At 43.3% G+C, this 15182-nt stretch overlaps 1 protein-coding gene across 34 annotated transcripts in view; it reads left to right on the top strand.

Moving 5' to 3' along the window:
* Positions 1–15182, top strand: part of EPB41L3 (erythrocyte membrane protein band 4.1 like 3) — a 145338-nt gene that overhangs the window by 56156 nt on the left and 74000 nt on the right. Inside the window, exon 1 of one of the 34 annotated variants that reach the window (XM_037379466.1) lies at positions 13587–14062. The exons of the other annotated variants lie outside the window; for them this stretch is intronic. The gene's annotated coding sequence lies outside the window, so the exon portion shown is untranslated. Of the gene's footprint in view, positions 1–13586; positions 14063–15182 lie in introns of those variants that run through there. 34 annotated transcript variants of the gene reach the window in all.

The raw sequence follows: 15182 nt of genomic DNA, 5'->3' as shown, positions 1-15182 counted from the left end.
TTCTCAATCAAGAAATCCTACTTTCTGGTGGCATGTTATACAGGGTCTTAAAATGAAGGCAACCTTCTCTAATTTAACCTAGGTTTCTGAAACTGTGGTGTATGGAACCCCCATTTTAAGTTACTCTGTGCAAGGTTTTAGAACTTCATTTCTTTCTGAACTCTAGTTAGGCACATAAGGGAATTATTGATGAGTAATATTAGAGAGATACAAAATCAGTATCTAATAGTGATATTTAACATCGCTTTACATGACAGCTCTGCAAAATGCATAGCTGTCTTCCAGAATTGGAATGGAAAGGCATCATGACAAGTGCACTCTGTTAGAAAAAGGTGACTCCTTGAAAAGTTACGGTGAGCTTGGAATGTTTATTGCCTTCTATAGGGAAAGAAAGTAGTGGCTGGCAATAGGTAAGACTTTCATTGACGTGAGTAAAAAGCTCATCAAGCTCCTTAGTCCTCCCTGCCAGAACTGCCAGTACAGAGCGAAGAGCTCTTCCTGGGCGCAGATGAAGCCCTTCAAATCAATTTCTCTGTCGCCTTCCTTGTAAACCACAGCATTCCTTATCAGTGGGGCTGCCCAATGTCCTCCCCACTTCAGAAGACTGAAGCTAGAATGTAGCCGGGGGGGCAAGGACAGAGGCCCTGGCCCTCCTGGCTGTTTCACCCTGGGATGCTGCAAGATGCTGCTTCCCCATCTCAAGAATGTTTTGTAGTAGCTCCTGGGGCGGGTAGCTGACTGCTCTGCTTCATCCTTTGTTGTAGGTGCCACAAAGATTCAATTTGTCAGGTGAAAATTTAAATTGCATCAGTCACACCTCTTGTAGAGTTACCCTGTGATTAAAACATGGCAAGCAGTTTTCAATGAAATACTGTTTTCGCATTCTCCCAGCCTCTCAGAGCTTACATAGTTGAAGCTAAAGAGTGTCAAGTGCACTCTTCAAAACTCAGCTTTAAAATTATATGTTTAATGTAAGGAGGGAGGAAAGTTGCACCTATAGTTTAGATAGAAACTAAAGCCTATTAATTTCCACTCAAAATGTTGACCTTTCTTGCCTTGCCGCTAGGAACAAGTCTTAGCTGTCCAAGCTTTGGATTTTTGCACCTGTCTGGTATGATCTCTTCACTGAGCAGTGATGCTTTTAGACTTGACAAAACCCGAATGATTAATCTCCTGGTAGCCTACTAAAATAGCCTTATGGTAGCTGACAAATCCTGCACAGTTATTGAAATATTTTGCAACATTAAAAACTTAATGTTAAATTGTTAACTTCATCCAGTGGGTTAAGATTGAAAATGAACGTGTTTCTTTCCTGGAGGTGCCGCCTGCTTTGTTTAAACAGCAGAAAACTTTCAGCAAGGCTGCAGCCTTCATCCCCCGTGAAACCAGCCTGTGGTTTCAGAAATGTGAAGGCTGGATCTCAGTGCTCAATTTGTCTCTGCCATGTGAGGCAAAAAGCAAAGCCAAAGCATGCTGCAACTGCTAAACATGTCAGGAGGAGTCACGGGGGTGGCTGACCCCGAACATCCCCACATCTTCATCAGCAAGCGATGTAACTGCTGCAGGCTGGTGGGCTGTCAGGATGCCGATGGACGCTTGCCAGTGATGTTATGAATGGAGCCTGCTTGCTATTTGTAATGATAGTGCTTCGGCAGTCTGGCAAATGTTGCCCTATCTACATAATAGACAGTGTTTGGAGATGCTGGCTCCTGTTTTGTGGTGCGCAAAGTTGGAGAGCTCCATGAATGAGGATCCTGCATGTGGTTATCCAGCCTTCAGGTTTGGGGCGGAGGAGCTTTGTGGACTCGGAGGCTTAGCAGATGTCCCAGATTTTTGGGGATACTAAAGTAATACGAGTTTGTGGCTGTCTGGTGGGGTTTTGTTGCCCTGGATCTGAAGGGCTTGTGGGTTGTCATTCTCCTTAAGCCCACAGTGGGTGTTGCGCTGCCCTGACCTACTCGGTTCAGCAAAAAAATACAGTGTTCTCCCTTCCTTTTCAACTGTGAAGCCAGTAATTTTCTCATAAAATACCAAGTCCTCTTGAAGGCTGTAACAATAGCATCAGACAAAAATGCCGCCAACCATTTCTACTGTTCAAGTAATCATTTACATGAATGTGAGAAACAGATTTTTCAAGACTGAGGCACTAACCCCAATTCACTGCTGCAGCTGAAAGAAGGATATTTGGTCATCCATTACATTCTTTCAGAAGGTCTTTCCAAATCTTAATTCTTTCATCTCAGAGCTGCTGTTTAAACTTTGGGCTTGGGTTGAACAGCTTTGTAAGTGGTGGCGGGTGTGTAGCTCTTTCCAGCGTATTTTCCATGCAAAATGTGGAAGCACTTGCAGCGTTTATCCATCAGTTTTCAAGGTCTTTGCACTCCACCTATTGGCACTATAAAAATGCATTAGTTTAATTATTAAGATAATACTACTTGGCCATTTAATTTCCCTAGTAAAGGATGGGAAAATTTCTAAGTGAATGGAAGGTTTTTAGCCTAAAACCTCTAAGTGTAAGAGGCTTTGGTTCTAGCCCGTGGTCTTGGAAATGGGAAAAAGAGCTTTTTAGGTACTGCTTAGAAACAAATGATGGATATTGGTGCCATCTCTGAGTGTGGCAGCTGGAAAGTTTAATTATAGGCTAGAAAGTCAGTTAGGGATTAAGGAAAATGTTAGCAGAAGGGTTGAATGTTAATGACAGCTGTTTGCTGTAGGCTTCAGAGAGGCAAAGTACATATAGAACATAAATAAAGTGTAGGGCCAAACATATGCTGGCTTTGAACATTCAAAAACTGCAGGTCACTTGTTCCTTGACACGTGAACCTGGTTTGTATGAAATCATTTTAATGACTTGCACACATGGAGAGGTGTGTGTAGAGGGGGAAAAAATTCCTGCCTTTGTTTCAGAGCCCTCAGCATGGGCAAGCTTGTGTTCACTGTTGGAAAATAGCACCTGGGCCAGGGATAAATATAAACTGGGAGAGAAGCATACACCCATGCCTGCATTACACAAGGGGCAGAAGGAGATCTGTACAATGAAACGTTCAGGGCTGAGGACCTGACATCCACACGCTTTGCACTGGCTTTACTCTGATCCCAAACAGCACGCTCCCTGTGCCTGTCAAGACCTGAAAATTAAAACGATTTAGAAAGCCCATGCCTGAGTGGGGGGGGGTCTGTAAGTATGCTGCAGCTCATGTTGCAAACCTGCACTGGTAGTTTGAAGGAAAATTACAGACCCTTTTGCCTTTAAAAGTGTATAGGTTGGGAAATAGATCTGCATCTGCTTAGGGTACCTGTCAATCCTGTTGTACAGATCAGGCACCACTGCTGAGATTAGTAATGATGCAAATTGCTAAGACAGTTATAGCCAATATAGTATCAAAGCTGAATCACTCTTCCCTTTCTGTCATTTTCCTCAGGACTGAGTTTAGGTAGGTTTTTTTCATTCAAGTACATTTGGTCTTGTCTGAAAATAGCCTCCCCCCCCTCCCCCCCACTTCTGTGGCACAGGTTTTTCACTGTATAAATTTTGTTTGAATGAGGGGGAGTTGGAAGGGATATGTGCCAGACTTCAGCTTGCTAGGTGCATACATGACTTGGTGAATCTGCTTTCTAACATGCTACAGTAGCCAGGGGTCATCCTCTGAGAGGACAAGGAATGACAACATGAGCCATCTTTGGGGAAAAAAAAGACTAACGAAAAAAACTAAACCAAACCAAAAAACCCAAAGCAACAAAAAAACCAGCTGCAAACCCCAAACCAAAATCCAACCTTTCTGTTTTGAAGAGTGTTTAAAACAGATGTACAATAGTGACTTGGTGGAATTTCTATTCTTATGTCAAAAGGTAATAGCATATATGGAAAAGTTTGGATTTATCTCCATTGGATGTGAGTTTTAAGATTGCCTTTTATTCAGCTGCAGTAATAGATCTGCTGTACCTTATAGAGTGCTGTGGCCTCAGCATGAAAGGAGTAAACTAAGGGAATAGTCTTCCCCATAAAAACAAACTAATTTGAACATGTGGCATTATTTATAATGTATTTCATAGATTTATAGCTATACATGGTCTTTCTTGAATGTTAAAAGCTTGTAGAGCACAAAAATGTGTATAGTTTAATAACCTACAAAACTGTCCCGTGTGAGACTTCTGGGTGTTACAACACCAAGTTTGTTGCAAAAAGGTAATAATTCAGCCTTTCCACACGTAACTCAATGTGACTGGCCATAATGAATGTATGGCTGCAGGATATAGGGTAGTACAGCCGGCTGCTTGAAAAATAAATGAGCGATCTTCGTAGCAAAAATTGGTAGCTTTTGGGTCCTTGCCAATTCTTTGGTTACAAATGGAGCTGGTGAAGTGGCTGGTTATCCCGGCGGAGGTGTTTTCAGTCCTCGCTGGTGCCAGCGTGGGGCTGGAGCAGCACCCAGGGCTGGGTGGGTGCTGTGGCTCACAGGGGCTGCTGGCTCCCTCTCTAGCCCAGCTGCTTCCCACTTGCTGGGGAAGGACAAAGGTATTTACACCTCTCTTTCTTGGAGGGCTTACGGTCCTTGGGAGACTCTCTGGCATGGAAAGTGCTTCATGTGGTATTTAAAATGCCGGACAAGAATTCATGGCAGGCATTTCCTCCTCTCTGAAGTGTGAGTGGAAGGAGAGAAAAAAGAAAAACCATAATAAAATACGTCTTGCTTTAGGGATGGTGAAACTGTATACTTGAGCCTGTTTTACTTAAGGTCATGTCAGCATAGGTCAAGCAATGTGCTGAGCTGCAGATGAAATAATAAGGAAAAAGAACCCTCATCTTCCTGAAGGCAGCACATTTTCACGAGACCATAAAAGATTACAAACGGGGTGAAACAGGGAAGAGCCTGGAATATGCGTGTATTGGGAGTTGCGCCTTTTATTGTATGCTTGTGTGTGAGCAAGAGAAGAAATCCTTAACTTGCTCAGTCTGCAGGCTGCTGGGTTTTTTGGGGTGGTTTTGGTTTAGGTTTTTTCCCCAGTTGATTCTTTTCCTCCCCTAGCTTGCAAAATCCATTAATTACAGCTGTAATTCTGGGGCTTAGATGTAGTTCTGGGCACAAAGGATCTTGCCATGTTTCTGGTCTTATTTAGTACCAATGGATTAGACGAAAAACCCCAGAAGTCTCAGAACCCCACCCTGAAATATTGCAAGCTGCTTTTCTTCTTAAGAACTCCTAAATATCCAAGTCCACACTTGCATCTACTTAAGCCAGCTTGAACTAGCTTCTCTGCAAGTTTTCAGTCAGCTGAATGCCAGCCATTGTCTAGCAACTGGTTTGAATGAAATGGTATCTTATACTGGCCTTCAGCCTGTTCCTTGGCATCGTGTGCTTGCGGCTTATTTCAGTGTCAGTACCAGGGATAGGAAGAGCAGATGTTCTCCTTACGGGTGTATTGTAGGTTGGGGTTTTGTTCCCTCTTAAGCAACTAATACCAAAACTGTTCTTAAAATACAGGTATAAAGGAATCAGATTCCATCAGGCTTTTGTTTTTTCCATTTTTCGTTAGCGAGGCATAGCATGTAGTTCATTTCACGAGCATATGAAGATCCCCAGATTAACCTGAAATTGCAGTCTTTCCTCACCATTTAACTTTTGGTTCAATAAGGGTTGAGGCAAACATTTGCCAGCATATCAAAAGGGACCTGACACTTCCGTTGCAAGTAACTTTTCCCCAAAAGCATTGCTTGTGTTGAATTAGTTTGGGTTCTGGCTTGCAGCCATAGGTTCGCCTAAGCGTATTACAAGAAGTGACAGGTACACAGAAGTAATACCTATCTTAATGTGCTTGGCTTGGCTAGAGACCATAAAATGGGGTAGACTAGACTTCCCTAGCAGATGTGAGCTTGCTCCCAATTTATTACTAAGTTATGACACTGCCAGCACTGCTACTTGGGTCACCTTAATGGCCCTGAGGCTCTTGAAAATGGAGGATCATGCCGAGTTCCTGCATTTTTTGGAAGATGTTCTCAGCTCCTGTGAAACTGCTACAGAAAACTTGCTGAGGGGTCAGCCCAGGCAAATGGCTAATGCCCCTAACACCTGCCAGGGACTGAGGTGGCTGTTTCTGGAGTGAGTATTTCAGCAGTAGATGGAAGCTATAAGTGAAATTTGCAATGTTTCCCACTGGTATTCCCCAATATCTCAATAAATAAGAGAGTATCATGGCTCGAATGTGCTTTCTATACAGGGAGCCACAGTTGTTCTAATATAAATCATGTGCACTCTGTCACTGAAACTAGATCTCATAAGTTAGTAAATACTTCACTCATTTGAATGATACTCGGCACAAGAGAAGGAACTTTTAAAATATAAACTGAAAAAAGACAAAAGTAGTATCTACCTAGTAGATGGGTTTTTTCCTTACTTTTAATTGAATATAATGTAGTTAAGGTAGTTTTCTTCCACTTGGGAAACCTGTAGGCAGGAGTTTCGAGAAAACAGTGTGGGATTATGGACAGATCAAAGGTTAATACTAAGTTGATAAGTGTCACAATATGGTGAAAATATTGAACTCTACTACCAGGAGGTATAAAGAGGAATATTGTTTTCAGACATAAAGCCAATCGTGCAATCTTTTCAGCACCAGTAAGCACAGTTGATCTTCAGCTGGAAGTGGGGCTTGGATGCTATTGCTTGGGAAAGAGGTGGACTTATGGGAGAGAGAAGAGAGCCTGAGAGAGGGCTAAAAATAGGACTTGCCAGAAGAGGCAGAGGAGAAAGTGGTCTGAGGGGCGAACGGCAACAGTCTGCAAGCTGCAGAGCCATATTACGCATCCACTGTCATCAGGGTGAGGAGGAGGGTGCCTACATTTCAAGTAGGAAGAATTAGGTCAGACATTTGGGAAAATTTTCCTAAACAGTAAGGCTATAAACAGTAAGGGAATCAACAGAATAAATGGCCTGTGGGGAATATGGAAACTTCAGCATTACAGGATTTTAATAACAGGTGACATAAATATATACCAGGTAGAGTTTAGACAAGCAGGGCTGGGACAGGGGACCATGAAGCACTGATGTCAGTATGCAAGACACTTTGAAACAATGAGCCCCCTAACTAACATCCAGCATGTATCTGACGTGCTTGTTTTGTTGGTGGTGCTTTTGGCGTACTTGCATGGCTGTATCTCTCCAAAAAAAGTTTGTGGCTGCTGTAGGGATAATTAATGCTCTTCTGGAGCTGGGGGAAGGATTGGTTGGTTTCTTGCTGCTTTGCAAACCTTTAAAAAAGTGATTTCTTAAGGGTATGGTTTCTGTGGCCTCAGCTGTGGTGAAACACGTACATATAGTGAAGGCGACAGAGAGCAGAGTGGGCTGAACCCCAGCTGCAGGGTACTGCATCCCCAGGGCATTCGTGACATCCAGGGAGGGGGTGGATGACTTCATTCATTTTTTAGTTCAGATGTAATGGCCATGTGAATATTGGCATGGAGATTTTCTGTCCCCACAGAAAACAGACTGCAGAGTGAACAAAAGAGGTGAAATGCAATTCTGTTGTTTACCTAGCATCAGCCAGAGCTACTAGTAGAAGTTTTTGGTTGTTGGAACCACAGTTTATGATGAAGTAGGGAGTAATTCCCTGTATTTTTTGCATATTCGTTAGCTTCTGAGAAGGTTGAATTCTGCACTAAGATATCAAAATTGTTTGATAAGTTAAACTTTGAAATATTAAATGCTTTCTTGGGCAAATCTTTCTGGTAAGGAGCGAGACAGTTACCATTTTTTTCCACCCTCTAATACCACATAATGTAGAATGTAAGTAAATTGAATATTACACTCTGTAATCTGAATGGTACTGAAATAAATGGATTGGCATAACATAATTAGTAGATACAACACACAGCAGTCCTCTGTCACATGCCCAGAGAGTGTTGCATTGCGCCCTGCACAACGTCAGGAGAAGGGATGGAAAAAGCCACCATTTATGGACCTGTTTCACCAATTTGGGCACTTCCCTGGTTTTAGCACAGGAGACAAGTTTGAAACTCAGCATGCTGAACAGGGTCATTCATTTTGTTTCTGTATTGTAGGATTCTCCCTTAAATTAAGAGAGATCATTTGGATTATTTAGTAGCTACCAAATTAGTGGTTTGTAGCCTTAAAAACACTGTTAAACATTTAGCAGAGCTATGCATAAGGAAAAGAAGGTGGGGAAGGAAATAATTCAGGTTGTAAAGTCATTAATTCCTGAGTTAGGAAATACAGCATCTACCTTAATTATCTTCGCTTCTGCTTTCAAATTATAAAGTTGATACAGAATAGATTTTTATTTTTTTTAAATGCTCAATTCTTGTTGAATGATTTTCGTGAATGGTTTATGTGACTGACTGTCTTTTTTGAATCCCCAGTGATTTAAAAGCTGCAAAGAGCTTTTCTTCCTCTTTCTGCTGTAGGAGTTTTTCCATTCCCTCTTACTTGGATTTTTGTGATTAAAGCTGCATCATTGCCACTTTCTACTTTCTTACTCTTCCCCTCCTCCCTTCCTCCCCTGTTCTTTTTCTGACCACTGTCTTGCAGGGGCACTTCAAGCCACCTGGCTTGTCCCCATTGCCTCAACCCTTTCTGGCCTCTCTGAACTGTTGTCACTTGTATGTCTCTTAAGTCCCAAGATAGTGATACACATTGAGGAGGAGTTGCCAGATCTGGTAATGTCCATCTTCAGAGACAGCGTTAATCCAGTATAATACTGGGTCAGGAGTATATAATGTAATTACTAAACAGCTGTATGTATAGCATTTCAGGGTTTAATAGGTAAAAAGGGTTAGAACCTCTTTAAAGATAGCTATTTTTTGTCAGGCTGTATTGGATGCTGGTCTTCAAATCCTCATAGTTTCGTGTAGCTGCACAGATGGTGAAAGGTTTTGGCTTTATTGGGATGTTACGTGAAGATAGAGAAAGCTTGCTCTTAATTCCTTGTAGAGCTCATCATGCAAAGGACCCTCAGGACTTAACTAGTATGCATTGGGACAATATGTGCGTTGGAAACATGTAGCTAAAACACGTAACCAAAGCATAACTGAAGCTGGGAGAGAATCCCGCTTACTCGGTGATTTTAACTGAGATTGCTCTACTCTGCAGATGCCTGGATCCGCCGTAAATATTCTTGTTGTTCCGTGCGTTTCCACTGACTGAGTCGTTCCTGGAAGTCCCTGCTCCCACACCATCTGTGGGTCTTGGTTTGCGTCCAACACATTATTTAACAGCTGGTGGCTTTGAGGTGCCCTCTGCGTAGGGCTGGGAGGATGGTTTTGGGGTGCCAGTGTAACCTGAAGCATGGGTTCCATGGGCTAGCTGCTGGTTCCAAATAAATGGTGTTTTTGTGATCTGTAGCAGGTAATGAAAGTGCTGGGGAGCATGGGGCTCCTAAAAGAGTTCAGGCATAAAAAGCTGGCTGCTTGATGCCATGGGTTTAGTCGTTCAGACTCACAAGATTTTAATTTGCTTGGGGAGCCAGTGGTTTCCTGACGTGGTGCTCCAAACTGGAAAGTCTATTACTTGATATTGCAGGGTGTGTTTTACGTTCAAAACTGACGTGAATGCCCAGAAGATTAAAATCTAAATACAAAGTGAATAATCCATTTCAGAAAAACAAAAGCTATTATGACTAAACACGCTATGATCCCTCACCATGTAGCCTTACTGCATCAGACACATTTAATACCTTCAAAAGTTGAAAAATAGAATGTAAAATTACAATGATACTCTGTGTGTGTGTGTGTGTGTGTGTGGAGAGGAAGGTTAATTTAGGAGCACTTTTGTCCCAGCCTCAGCACCATCACTCTTCTCAGACAGAGCCGGCTTTAGCTAGGACCCATGGATTCAGGGATGGTTCCTCTGTGGTTTTTTGCTGCCTGTGACTTCTTCCTTCCTTTTACATCTGCCTGAGTTGGAGGTTTTCCCATATGTTTTAATCCAGTGTTCAAGAAAACCTGGAGCCTCCCCAGTGATGGAGAGTGGGTGCTGGTCTAGGATGCGGTGGGGGAAGCCATCGCTCGAGCACCTTGTCTTGCATTTCCAGTGTTGGATGGCTGCCTCCAAGAAGAAATGATTCATGACCTCTTTAAAAAAGATTTTAAAAGGCTCAGTTCTGGGCAGGTTTATGCAAAACGCTGTGGCCAGCTGAAGCTGAGTGTGCTTCAGGCCAGCAGTGCGTGTGGCCTGTGCCGGGCTTTCGGCCGCAGTGCTAACATGCGTCTCATGCGATGGGAATGGCAGTGCCTGGCTGAGAGAGGCGTTAGCCAGCTGACTGCAAAACCTCTGTCTTCTCTGCCCCAAGTGCTTCCCTTTTTCCATCCTTGAACCACACTGGGTTGGAGAAAAGGCTACAAAAAATGCAAAAGAAGAATCCCACCCCTAAACCATAAAAATGGGGGGAAAGTATCCATTCACTACAAAAGTGGGAAAAAAATCGTAATACCATATCGCTTTTGCAAGTAGTAGGCTGTACATTGTACATCATTGATGTACGGTGATGTTTCCAAGCACCACTCAGTAAAATAAAACAAAACCCAACTGGTTTTGTTGCTGTATTCTAGCTTGTAAGATGTCCAGGAAATCAGAAGAGCCATGTTGATAGTTTAAATTACAGTTCATCATTTTTTGTTTTACTTTGTAGGCTTTTACATCACCTGAGCTGGAAAGAAATATCTGGTGGGAGGGAGCGGGAAGCCCTTGAAGGAGATGGGCTTGATGCTGTGACCTGTTCCTTGCCTATCTGATTCCCTGATTTCTGTGAGGTTAGGCAGGTCACCAGCTTGGGAGCGCTGGAGCACAGTCTGTTTAGGTAGTGTGTGAAACAGAAAATATTGTTCACAGGTGTTACAGTATTTTGGCCTGGGGGTAGGTGGTGTGATAATGTAGCACACCTGCCATGTGTCAGCAACTCATGCAACTCTAGTTTGGTTTTGTTTTCTTTTTTATTTTAAATTTTGAATCTATTCTATTTTCTGCTCAATATAAGAGAATACGAACTTTAATGATCTGATGCCTGAAGCACATTCAGTCTCTGTAGCATTAAGTACAACTTTTAAATAGTGAATGATGCACAGAGGGGCCCACGTGAACATTTGGCTCCAGAGCGATTCAGGAAGGTCAAAACCTCATGTAAATGTAACCCAAGTAATCAAAGCCACTTGTCTGCAGAAAATCAGGGTGAGCCATTGAGGGCTCTTTCTTGCCTTTTTAGTTCCTGAATGAAATATTTATCAATCGGTTGCAATCACAGCACTACAAGCAGTTTTGTGTTTTCTTCTGCCTGGATTTTTAATTTTTTTTAGAAAAAAAAAACTGAAATGAGGAAAGAGTGAAGTTGGGAATGTTCCTCTGCAATTCTCTCATGGCCAGCATCTGTGGGATGCTGCTGTAGTCCCCATTACTGGTTCCTTCATTCCCTTCTCCTCCTCACGTCTGCCTCCCGCCTGTAATTCCCTGTTGTTTCTCAGCATACTTATTTATTGTTTGCGTATTATTTCTGCTCCCCCTTACCTTCCTGCCATTGCAGTATTTCTGTATTAAAGCTTTTCAGTGAGCAGACGTTTTGCTGAAGCCTTTTATAAGCAGCAGTTTCTTGTGTTTCTCAGGAGTCCTCCTTTCACCTTTTTGGGGTCGGTTTTTTTTCCTGTTGTTGCTGTTTTTATTGGTGGGTGGGTTTTTTGGTGGTTTTTTTTTTTTTTTAATATGAATGAAATAGCCATCAGGCTTGGGTTTAATCACTATGCACTTCTATAGCTCCTCCCAGCACCCCCAGGAAGGGATGTGTTTGCCAGCTTGCCTGTGTGGTCTCTTACCCAGACGGGAGCCATCTGCAGGAACCGCAGTGCGAGGGGTGGGCAGTGGCCATGATCCTGCTTCTAGAGCTGGTGGATGAATCTTGCTACTGAGGGATGAGGGTGTCAGAGACAGTCCCTGCTCTGGGTGCATGGAAGAGTGCAGCTGCAACTGCACCCCATGCCTGCAGACCTGTACAGAGAGTTTGGTGGAAGAATGCAGTTCCCTCCTAACTCTGGTAAATCCACGTTGGCCCATAGGGAAAACTGCTTGGGTCAGCAGGGTGGGAAAAAACCCAGCCAAAACATGTTATGGTGGCCTGATTTTTCTTGTCCTGTTCAGAAATCAGGATAGCCTTGGGGGTGGTCTAGGTGACATGACCTCCAAAAGGTCATCTGTTGTCTTTCAGGAATCCGGTCAGTCATATTCTTCATAAACCTTTTGTTCAGGAGGGGCAACAGAAATTGCAGTGTTTCTGGGTTTTATTGCTGTGGGAAGCCACCCATCAAGCCGGCAAAACAGACCCAGGTAATGGCACTGAATCACAGAAATGAAAGGAAAACAGGAAATAAAAATGTTACCCTGTGCATCCAGATGCTCTGAAGCAGAAGCAAGTATATGCATTTTGTGAATTCAGAGTTGCTGACCCAAGTGGAAAAGGTAGCAAAACCAACAAAATTTTAGTTGTTTATGCTTTATAAAGTTGCAGACAAAGAATTTTGCTGTGGCTGTTTATCTGTACATCTCCAACGATGACTCCACACAGCTATAGATAATCTCTTCTTGACAGTCATTGTAGTTGATATACTTGTCTCCTCTAAATCCTACCTGATGCCAATCAAGTTCTTGCTCCGCTGTTAGCAAATGCTTGTTTACTTTCTTCAAGAAGCTTGTGTGTATTGCAAGGCTCTTAGCAGCTCCCCTCTCTCTGTTCCCTTTCCCAGGGTAAATGAATTCAACTCCTTAAACCTTTTTCCCCTGGTCATGTTTTCTAAACCTATTATCATTCTTTCTACTCTCTTGACACTATTTAATGCATATTTTTTAAAAAATATGAATCCCAGGCTGAAATACAATATGCTGTATACTTTTCCCTGATGCCGCAGAAGGCAGAAGAGTTCCGTCATCCTGTCCCAGACTGAAATTCGTCTTGTTTAATGTGTGACTTCAGACCCTCACGCTGCTTCATTCCTGCTGGCTAACCCATAGCTTCCCCATCACTTTTCGCTTCTGAGGTCCCCACTCCTGTTGCCATTACCCTTACAAGAATGTAGTCTGATTCAGTGTGTATATATGGTCTTCTGTCAGACTGATTTTCTGTTCTTTAAGTCTGGTGAGGACGCCAGCAGCGTGCCCAGCCTCCCTGGTGTGATGCTAAGCACAAATCGGGCATTCTTCCTTCCTTCACTGTTGCTCAAAGGGCTGTGATTCCTCAAATCGATAAGTTCTCACAGGCTGTCATTATGCTACTGATAACTTTAGGCTAGGGTTTGGGGTTTTTAATCACTTTCCGCCTTCCCCCTCCCCCCCTGTCCCCCTTTTTTTTCCCCCTTTTTATCATTTAAACTATTCCTGTGGTTCACTCATGAAAAAGTCATGTGGGACTGTTTTAAAAGCCTTTCTAAAGATAGGCTGTGTCGTCTGTACCACTTTCTTTTTATCAGCTGGGACAGAGGCCCTGTCAGAGAGAGCGAGAGAGACATTACACTCGTTTGTCATGACTTTTTGATATATGCATGTTGACTGGTGTTTTCTTTTCTTTTTTTTTTTTTTTTCTCTAATCTCATTATTTTTACAGGATTAGAAATCCTTTAGCAATGTGCCTCTAGTAACTGCTCTGTTATTAAAAGTACACTGTGATTTCTGGTTTTTCCAACCCCACTTTCCTTTTTAAGGTTGGGCCCAGTGTTGGGTCTTTTCATTTCTTTTAGACTTTACCTGGCCTCTCTGACATCTGCAAGCCAGCAGTTCATGGTTTAGAGATGATTATTGCTGGTAACTCCCCAGGCACTGGAGGGGCATTTCCAGTGGTTCCTGCTGGCTTGAAACCGCCTGGCTTACTGACGTGTGCACTCTGTTCAGCCCTTGCTCCATCAGCCTGTGCTTGTACATCGTGCACATCAGGTGAAAGATGCTCTGAGTACCTGGTCCCAGCTGTGAAATGAGGCACTGAATAATTCAGCCTCTCTTGTGTTTGGTAACAGCCCTGGTTTTCCTTATAATGTATTTGTAGACTCTCTTCTTACTGTTAGCCGCATCACTTGCTGATCGTAAGTCGCTTTGCATCCTAGTCTTCAATTCTTCTTTTATGTCGATGTTGGTCTTTCATGTTTGTCCCAGAGTCATGTGTCCTGGGTTCTGCTTTGGTATACAGCCGCGCTCTGATATATTCCCCTTCCCTTCCACCATTTAAAAGCTTCTGATGCTTCTTGTCCCCACCCTTGCCAGGCAGAGGATAATCTCTCCAGAAGCTTTCAGCTGCTTTGGTGGTGGAACCAGACAGGTGCATAGGTGCCTGGGGCAGTGTTGGGTCCTTAGGAGGAATTGCCTTTTTGTCCCCTTTGAAGGATTTGTCTGCTGCTTCTAAGGTGTCTCCTCCATCTCCTCCAGATTACATGACTCCTTCTTCAGATGTTGCCTCCATTTTTTTTTCTTTCATCTTCATCAAGAAACTTTAAAGAAATCTGTGTGATACAGCTGTCTAGAAGGCCAAACAAATACTTTAACTTGTGCTATGTGTTGCAATACCTCCAGCCAACCTTTTTTTTATTGCTTACTAACACCTCCATGTTCTCTCTGAAGTCTCTCTCATGCACCAACGCTTGGGCCCTTGGCTTGTGTCACCAGACCTGTTCAGTGACTTAACCCAGAGCATGCTGTGCTGGCATGATTGCAGGTCATCCTGATGTTTAGCACCTTTCTCCCTTGGTTTTCCTCATCTCCCTTGTTAATTACTTATTTGATTTTCAGTGTTTTTTCCATGTGCTGACTCTTAACGTGTTTGTGTTTGTTGTATGTATATGTTCAAGGTGCAATGCTAAATTCTCGGTACGTCGGTGTGTTTGTGAGTTTAGGTATAAGGGTTGCACTTGCTGGGCTGGAGCCTCACAGTCCTGTTGGACAGACGGGATGCCCACTGATGACCAAAGGAGGGGTGCTGTTCCCTGTCCTCAGGCTGGGGAGATTCAGCCCTCCCAGCTGAGCTGCCTGGTCCCCCAAAATTACGCTGGTGCTGGCACGAGAGAGGTGACAGGGGCATGCAGTTGGGAAGGGGCATCCTGTTGCCCTTCTTAGGGTTGTTTCCCCCCTGTGTCCGTTCAGACCACATCTCAGCAGTCGCTTTGGCTTGTTGGTGTCCACCGGAGAAACCGTAATCCCAGGGAGAAGCCT

Source organism: Falco rusticolus, chromosome 3 (genome assembly GCF_015220075.1).
Source record: "Falco rusticolus isolate bFalRus1 chromosome 3, bFalRus1.pri, whole genome shotgun sequence".
Classification (NCBI taxonomy): domain Eukaryota; kingdom Metazoa; phylum Chordata; class Aves; order Falconiformes; family Falconidae; genus Falco; species Falco rusticolus.
The sequence above is the reverse complement of the archived record's forward strand: the minus strand, read 5'-3'. Positions and strand labels throughout refer to the sequence as shown.